Source organism: Cygnus atratus, chromosome 4 (genome assembly GCF_013377495.2).
Source record: "Cygnus atratus isolate AKBS03 ecotype Queensland, Australia chromosome 4, CAtr_DNAZoo_HiC_assembly, whole genome shotgun sequence".
In the NCBI taxonomy this organism is placed as follows: Eukaryota; Metazoa; Chordata; class Aves; order Anseriformes; family Anatidae; genus Cygnus; species Cygnus atratus.
The window spans coordinates 19,582,486-19,591,936 of NC_066365.1; positions in this window are offsets into that span (position 1 = coordinate 19,582,486).

A 9,451-nucleotide genomic window follows, 5' to 3' on the forward strand; every position below is an offset into this window, starting at 1 on the left:
TATCTCTTTCTCTCTATATATATATACATATATACTGATTTTATGTTATAGCAACAGCCAAATTTGCCTACAGATTCACGGGCTTTGGACCACCAAGATTTCTCAATGAGAAACTGTTATATTTGGTCTTATAGCAAAATTATAGGAAAAAAAAAAAAAAAGTAGTATCATTGTACTTAAGAAAAAAGATATTTGCCAAACAAATGCACAGTGTTCAGGGCTTTATCATCATTTTCTTATAGCTGTATGTTGTCTGTGCAGGGACTATTGCTGTTATGGGTGGAGACAAATTGTAAAGAGGAAGGAATGCTGTTAGTTGAGAAATGATCGTTTGAATGCATAAACAGAAACGTGAAACAAGCAGGAGGCAAGATGAAGCACCACTTTTGGTTTAAAAAAATGTTTGAGTTCCGCCAAGTAATAACAATTACATTTAAAGCACCTCTGTAGGCTACCAGCTTTGAAGTGTACAGAGAGAGAAAAGTAATGACTGATAAGTGTTTGCAAGAGTTTAATTTGTAATGGCCAGAAAAGATAACTCAGCCCAGTTTGATATTAATTAAGGACTTACTATGTCTCTTTCAGCTCTTTGTCCAGTTATACACTAAAATTACGCAATTTGACATATTTTGTATTACTTGGTTCCTGGAATATAACAGGTGAATGCCACTCTACTTCAGTAATTTAGGTATCCTTATACAATTAACTGAAGCGCTTGCTTGCATAATTGCAAAACCGCTATGTCATTTTGAGTTGCATGTTGCGCTTGTAACTGGTTTGTAACATAGCCCAGAAGAGAGACTGTCTCAGTTCTCTGCTCATCTCCTGTTAGCTTTGAAGCAAAATTAGACTTATAAGAAACAGCTGAATGCCGTTAGACAGCTTAATTAATCAAGTTTTCTTAAAGTATCCAAAGCATTACTCATCTAACAGACATACTATATGGATTAAAATGAAACTAACGTCATAACTTTCAACTAGTATTGCATACCTTTCTGTTCACTTGGCTCACCTTTGAGTTAAAAGATTGGAATTAAACACAAAGATTTGAACTCAACTCAGCTGAAACATTTTCTCTATATCAGCTGAATGTGTCTGAACAAGAGGATTCTCTTTTTCTTGTCCTGCTGTCAAAAGATGACTTTGACTGTTTTGTTTGCTCTTGGAAATTTAGTCTGAGGCCTAACAACCTACATGTTGGACCTCTTTCAATCCCATTTTACTCTTCAGGATTTAAAACTGAACTCCCTACTCATAAATTAGCAGAGCTCCACTGAAGTTAATTGAGCAATATTGATTTATATCAGCCGATGACCTGGCCCTCTATAAATAGGAAAGCTGGTTCTCAGTGGTTTTATGTCCTGCATGCTGTGACCAGTCTGTCTCATATAGCAATAGGACTCAACAGTCAGCTCTGTGGGGGCTGGAATCACCTCTTGACTGTGACTCAGACTTAAGCTGTTCCCTGAGTGAGAGATTGACCCCATTCACCTTGCTTCCAGATAGGGGCCTACGTTCTCAGATGTTTGTGAAAATCCTTCCCTACCAAGGGCAAGTGCATAACTTGACAGTGCACACAATGCAAGTGAGGTTTTTTTCTCAAATCACAGAATGAATGTAAATAGACCCAAGTATTTTGTTCAAGCCCCTGGGACCTTCATCCATGAAAGCTGCTGGTTTTGTACACAGTGCACCTGATAAACTAGAAGTTGTATCAAGCAACAAAAAAGTGAGAGGTGAAGGTAAAGGCTTCAAGGATCAGTATCTCAAAGCTCCTACAAGCAGTCTTGCCCACAGTAGCAGGCAATCCATGCTTTGGCAATGGAGTTGCATGCTGCTAGGGCTGCAGGGTCAGATTGTCTTTTCTTGCAATACATTTTCCTCATCCTTTCAAACTAAATGCCAAGCCTTTAGAGAAGATCTGGTGGATGATTACCTTACCTGAAGGTGATTATGTAGTTAGTATACTCAAACTTGTCAGATCAAGACAAGTTTTGCACAGCATCTAGGTAGAGTGTACTGCATATCAACTCCATCCCTACATTTCTCTAAAGAAAGGTATTCTGTATAAATTATGCTGTCTGTCACATCCTTTTGGTTTATATTAGCTGATTTATGGGTCAACCAAACTTCTCTGCAAATCAAGACATAGAGCCAGCCCAACATAAGCATATCTCATAGTAAGCACATTTTTGCAGGACACAGCTATTTGCATGCAGACATGGAGTTTCTAGACTTTTAAGTTGCGCTATTGAATTAAAAGCAGCAAGAATTACCAAGAACAAAACCTGTATATTTTTAGCTTATTCATGTTTATATTCCATGTAATCTCACTACTTGACAATGTGCCAGTACTGTTACTTAATATGTCAGAAAATAATACGCAATTTTTTCATTTCTACCTTTCTTTCTATTTATTCTCTCTTCAGTACTTCTGTCCCCTTTCACTTACTTGTATTTTATTTGGATTCACTCCTTTGTTTTCTTCTTTGTTTTGTTTTGTTGTTTTTTTTTAATGGGAGAGGATGAAAATTGCTATATGGTAATTTATGGAGGGTATTGACAAGCTGTTGAATTGTATTTATATGGTCCATCTTCAATCACAAGTTTCAAGAGTTCCTATTGTTATGGTGCCTCACCTGAAGGGGTTAAAATACAATTTTTTTTGCTCCTTTTCTTTTAACTTCATGTAGAATTGGTTATGCTTGTCCCTGCTATTAAATCTGGGAAGAAAATTTCTGCTATGTCTGGGAGACTGACAACTTTTCTGAATATTATCTGTTTCTATTTCCCTTTTAGAAATCAAATGAATTTGTGGCAACATACTCCTTTCTGTCTTTGCTTTATCATTTCAGAATTTCCCATTTAGAGTTCTTGATTCCTAAATAATGAAGTGATACATTTCAGTTTTAGAAAATGTTGTTATTTTGGGAGGGTTTTTCCTCTCTTGGCTTCAGAATAACTTGTGGGTGGCCCTGGATTCTCTCCAGGATCTACTGAAGATGAGATAAAGCAGCCTGACCAGTATTAAAAAACAAGAAAGTGGCTAGGGGGAAAATGGCAAAATATTGGATTTTCAAAAACAATTGCATCTGTAAAACTAAAGGTAAACACAGGTATTCTCCTTTGATATAGTAGCCCAAGGTAGTAGGTGTTCCCAATTCAATCATTCTTCTCTGCTATAATTCCTTCAATAAATAAAACCTTTTTTCTCAGTTGACAAAAAAAAAGTTGAAAATAATAAAATATTACTCCTATTATTCATAATTTTTAATTTTCTTCATACAAATAATCAGAATTACTCAACATTATCTACATTAATTTTGCCTCAGTATGGAAAAAGACTGGTTTTGACTCAGCAAAAATTTGGTGCATCACTTTTAGATATTACAAAATAAAAGTCAGATGTAGCTCAAGACACGCATTCTTTTTATTTATCCTTTCCACTTTCTGAAATCTGCCCAAAGTCACTGGAGGAGGGAAAAAAAATAAAAAATAAAAAAAAAAATGAAAAGGTCCATATAAATAGATACTGTCTTGTGTACTTTTGATGTCCTTATAGACAGTGTTTTTAAAATTTAATATGGAATTTTTTTTCTATGCAGACAGATTATTATGCAACAAAACCACAAATACATCTACACACCATGTCTTCTTCTGCTACAGAGAGGAAGACAAGAAAAAGTGAATTCTGTCATCATCAGTGCCAACAGAAATGCTGCTATTAATTTTAATGAAGCCAGGATTTCTTCCAAAGATTACAACGGTGGATATATGTTTTCGTATTCATGATACCCAAAATACATTCCAACACTACCTATTGCTTCTGCTTCCAAAAATTTCTAACTAGGTAATGCTGGGGTGTGGATGTACCTGAGCAGGTGTTTCATAATATTGAGGTCCTACAAAAAGGGATCAATTCACTCAGTATGTCCTACTCATCACTTTGAATCATTTCTGAATGACGATTCCCACAATTCCACGTTGTGGGATGATTTCTATAACAGGAATATGTGTCTGATGTCCCAATTATTTGTCTTTTTAAGCCACCAAGATTGTGTCTCACAGCTTACTCTTTCTACAGTTGTCACACTGTTCTTCAGAGGGGCTGATGAGAACAGAAGGCTCGTACAGTCATCCAACTCCTTACAAGACCACAGCCACCAGGCTATACTTCTCAGAAACAGCATGTTATTTTGAGAGAGGTCCTTCATATTTACTAACCCTCATGTCATAGTAAGCTATCTGCCCGACCTGTACTGGCAAGAGAGAGGTAAAATTAGTACTGAGGAAATGGGGAAAAGCAGAAGAGGTGTGGGAGAGAGAAAATATACAGACTGGGACTTAAAAGCCAAGTGGACTTCACAAAAAAACACAACCCCAGAAAGAGCCGGAAATGTAAATTCATTCTTTACAACACAGCTAGTGTAAGCACGATGAAAAGAATAAGCCTAAGACTGCACTTCTCACCGCTGAATATACTATAATAATTCATTACTTATCACTGGACTACCAAATCCTGTAGAAATGATGGGCTCACAGGTAAACCTAAAGCCTTTGAGAAATGTTTAAAGGTGCCGGAATTAGACAAAATATGCTTAAAATCTAATGTGGGCAGACCTCCCCCCACTGAATGTGGCTATACCTTTAGAAGCCAAGGCATAAATTATTCCAAAAAATGTCAGCCGTAGGAGACCATAGGGGATTTTTTACAGAATCTGTATGAAATATTAAGTCTGGCTTAGTGTAACTGTGTGATCTTGGTTGCTTAAAACTGACTTCAAGGGATTAACTTCTTTTCAGATATACTCTCAGGAATTTAGGAGAAAGCAGTCAATGGACTAATGTATGGCACACAACCAGGTCTAGGTTGGAAGGGTGAATTATCTCGGCTTAATGACATTTGAATACTTTTAACTGTGCAGTACTGTAGATAAATCAATCTTATTCTGCCTTGTGGGCTGGTAGCCAGCATGTGAGAAAGGAACTTAATTACCTGAATAAGGTGACTGGAGGAACATAAAACAATGGTATATGTAGGAATTATAAAATAAAGTGTTCTTTATGCTGTGGAAGTTTGGACAGAAAAACAAAGGGGTAATCATGCAGCGCTGAACATCTCTAGTTCTGTGATTTAGCGAAGAAATGGTGTTCCAAGCACAAAAGACTCCTGGAGGACTTTGACTCATTTCCTAAATGCTGACCAATTTCCTGACAGACCAAACCATGCAGAATGACATGTTTATTATTTTGGCTACAACTATTTTCTGTGCTATTTAAAGTAAAGGATAACTGTGGTTAAAGTCTCTAAGAAAGTCTGGATGTCTTCTTTCAGCTAACAGAAGACTTGGAGAATTAATTGTAAATCGAGCACACCTAAAAATTCTGTAAGAACATACTCATAAGTATTGTTTAGCCCAGGTATCTTTGGTAGCTCTGGAAATCATGTGAGAAATTGTTGTGGTTTAGCCCTTTAATTCTGTCACTAATCCTAAAGGTAAATTCCAAGCATTGGTTTGAAGTGAGATGTGCTTTATGCATCTTCCTTGGAGAGGAGACTTCTGTGACAGAATTATGTACTACAAGACTTACCACTTGTGTCAGCACTGGGAACTTAACCAGGCCCCTGTGACTCCAGAGTTGCTGCTACAAACACATCCGTCCTTCATCAAAACAGTCACTGCTCTCCAGAGAGGTTGTGGAAAGGATGGGTCTTTGGAAAGATCAGGCCTATTCACAGCTCTCCTACAGGACATCACCCATTTTTGGTGGAAAGAAGCAGTTTTAATGGTAAAATACAAGAACATTAATTTTGCTCTGACCTTTCTGTAGCGTACTTCATAACTGACATAACTTTCCACTTCTGAGGAAAGGATGCTATGGATTTATGCAACACATATCAGAGGTATCAGAGGTAGTATTATCACTGACAAAATAGGAGTACTAGAAAGATGATGAAAGAATAAATGAGTAAGAGAAATGTTTTCTTAAGGGTCATCTCTGTCCCTAAACTACGATGGAAGACTTTCTAAGCACATTGAATTTTAATTTTAATTCTTTGAGAATGTTTGGTTACCCCAGATAAAATAATTTGTAAATCAATTAAAAGAGAAACAGTGAGAAAAAGTACCAACCAACCAAGCAAACAAGCAAATAAAACACACACACCAAGGGAAGGAAAAAAAAAAAAAAAACCTACACCTGTAAATTGGTAGTCATTAATCTTGATTATCTGCCAAGCTGCATGCATTTTACCCTGGCTATACCCAGGCATCTAAACTCAGATGGCCAGATTCTTCCCTATTTACAGAGAATGTATAGTGAGTGTGAAATAGACGTTGACCACACAAATATTTCCTCCCACTTTCTCTGTTAGTGCTGCACCACAGGTATTGACTTAATTAATGATGTAAAAAAATACTATCGCTATAAAACTAAATGAATAAAAACATCAATGCTCCTACTTAGTCTTGTATCTTTCTGCATAGATCAGTGAATGACATCCTTATTTTTTTGTAAGTAAACAGGAAATAATCTAATTAAAACATAGCTCCTCCTTTATTAAAACATTACGCTGTGTGTTGTTTGTTCTGTGTTAATATTCATTTCAGCAGCTTTCTTTTTATGAATTGTTCTTGCACAAAGGAAAAACAGTGTTCAGATCTGTTCTGCATTTGAGAGCTAGTTTACGCAAGGGCTTCAGAAAACCTTCTATTCATTCTGAATCTAATGCATTGGTCAGAGTGCATGCTTCAAGTTTTTTTAGCTGTATTTCTTTCTAAACGCATACCTTAAAGTCACCATGATTCCTAATTAGACGAAATGTAACTAGACATACTATTACTTTCTTTGCATTTGTTCATACATACAAAGTTCCTCATCATTAGGGATTCCATTTCTTGGCCTTTAAATGTGGATCTTTTTAATTAGCAATTAAATAGTCTCTTTATTTCACTTAATTTTTGTTGCCTTTTTAATATATCACTGTGCCTTCAGTTTTTCATAGCCATGTCCTTTCCTGTGTTTTTTGAGGCTTGTGATTTTCTGCAGTTTCTAAGATAATTTTTTTCCCGAGGAAAAAAACATAAACATTGAAGAACAGTACAGAAAATGTCAAAAGTTACAGGTATTTCTCTGTGTCTGAAATTATCTGTTGGGTTTCCTGCTTACAATACATGAGAAGAGCAAGAGTTTCATTACAGCACTTTGTGTGAAATAGGGCAGATCCCAGGGCATGTTTTCTTTAGATTTGACCAAAACTTCCCATTTAAAAAAATAGATGATTCCTTAAAAGTTTTATGTGCCAGACATGACATTATTCTCAATTACTGACAACTTTAACTTCCCTTGAAACAAAATAAATAAATAAATAAGAAACTTCCAATCAAGTTTGTCCATGTTGAAAGACAAATGAAAATCAATGACATCTATGACTTCTGTGCCAGTTGTAAGAGCATTCTAATTCAAGCTACAAGACATTTTAAAATGCCAAAAGATTATCTCATTCTCACTATTCCTTCAGTGTTTGCAACAGTGTCCTATAATAGGGGAAGAAATTGATTCTGTAGTTTATTAGTTATTTTGAAATTAGAAAAATAGTACTGGCCCAGAATAAATGTGGAATGTTAACATTTTAAATTGAAAATTTTAAAAATTGCTGTGGGAATAGCAAAGGATTTATTTTAACTTTGATATTTAAGTATGTTTTTAGATTAAAAAATTAATTAACGGAAAGACTACTCTAACAAAAATACATGTAAATTTTAGAATGCTAAAACTTAGTTTTGCAAATATTTTAGTATATGGAAAAGAAAGAAAGAAAGAAAGAGAGAGAGAGAGAGAGAGAGAAAGAAAGAAGGTGCTTACATCAAGCTCCTTAAGTTTTCCAAACGTGTAATTTGTTTAGGTTTTTTTTCTTTTTGGGGGTGTTCAGCTTGTGTTATCTGATATGACACAGTCAACAAAACCTCTGTGGCCTATTAAGACATTCTGGTTTGCCAGCTGTCTCCTTGTGCCCCTCTGGTGATTATTAGCCCACCATTATGGGCTGCAAAATAAAATAGGTTACAGTACCACAACTCAACACACTTTTCCATCTCAAATCTTAGTTAAAAGTGTAACTGAAGTAGGTATTGCACTAACACACCTCATTGCAAGTCACTGCAAGTAAGACATGTATTCACTGAGAAGTGGAGCAAGGATTTCTGAACAGGAGGTGCAAAGATGAATTTTATTGCCCCAGTGACAAGGCCTTGGCTACCATTGAGTCACTCCTATCTGGGAACATGAGAAGGGAAAAGAAGCAGCTGAAACAAAAGACTGGTAAAAGCTAGTAGAAGATCAATGGTTTCTGCCATCAAATTCTAACTATGCAAAGTAGGATGCCATGCCACATCATTACCCATCTCAGGAGCAGCACCAGCAACCAGGCTGTCTTTCCAGGACACTGCCATAAACCACAGTCATTTTGTTGCTGTTGGCTCTCTCCCTTCACAGCAAACCACATGCCTAGTTTTTAGAGTTGTCTATGTGTTTGTTCCTACTCCTTCTGCCTAGGAAATGGAAACATGTCACTGAGGGGCAGGTAGATGGATAGAAAAGCATAATTTCTTAAAATAAAGCAGCTGTTTGCTTCACAGTACAGGGCTCAGCAACCTTGTAAATTCAGCTCTGTTTATAATTTCATGACAAATGTTGCCTGGCTTTAAAGACCATGTCTGCTGAAGCTGATGGCTCACTTGCCAGGATTTCAGCTCTTCATTCCCCAGCAAATGTGCTTGGCTCAACATTTCCAGCTTTACTTTTCAGTGTACATGTATAGTTGTTCTCACCGGTGATGGAACTAGAGTGCATTGTGAAGGGCAATGGCTTCTATAAAGAGGAAATATTTCTCAACTTGACTAATTATCTGTTCATTCCCAGGCCTTTTCCAGATGGCCTCCAATCTGCAAGATCATGAACAACTTCGTCTTTCAATGTTAAGTACAATGCAGCTAAGCAGGTTGTCTTCCTTCCCTGACAATATCAGACCCAGATGCCTACTTTTCTGGCACACTTCCTTAATTGTTTTGTAGTGGTACCAGCTCATACTAATGACACATGTCAGGCATGTGAGGCTACAAGCTTCAGGGCATTTACTGAAGCAATTCTGAAATATTTTTCCTTGCCAACCTCCTAGAATTAAATCATAACAATGACATTTCTGTAAAGAGTTGATCACATCTCCAGTTTTTATCACTTTATTATTATCCATTCTCTCTCTGTTTTCTTCCTGTTGCAAATATTGAGTTAGCTTATCAGAGACTGTTACATTTTCTTGATGTATCATAACATTGGAAAGTGGTTATGAACCACAATCTGTTGCTTTTAGTATATAGGTTCTTATGTTCAAACCCACATGTATCTACATTGCTGTGATCCATATGAGTTGGGACCTTTACTATATCATAAT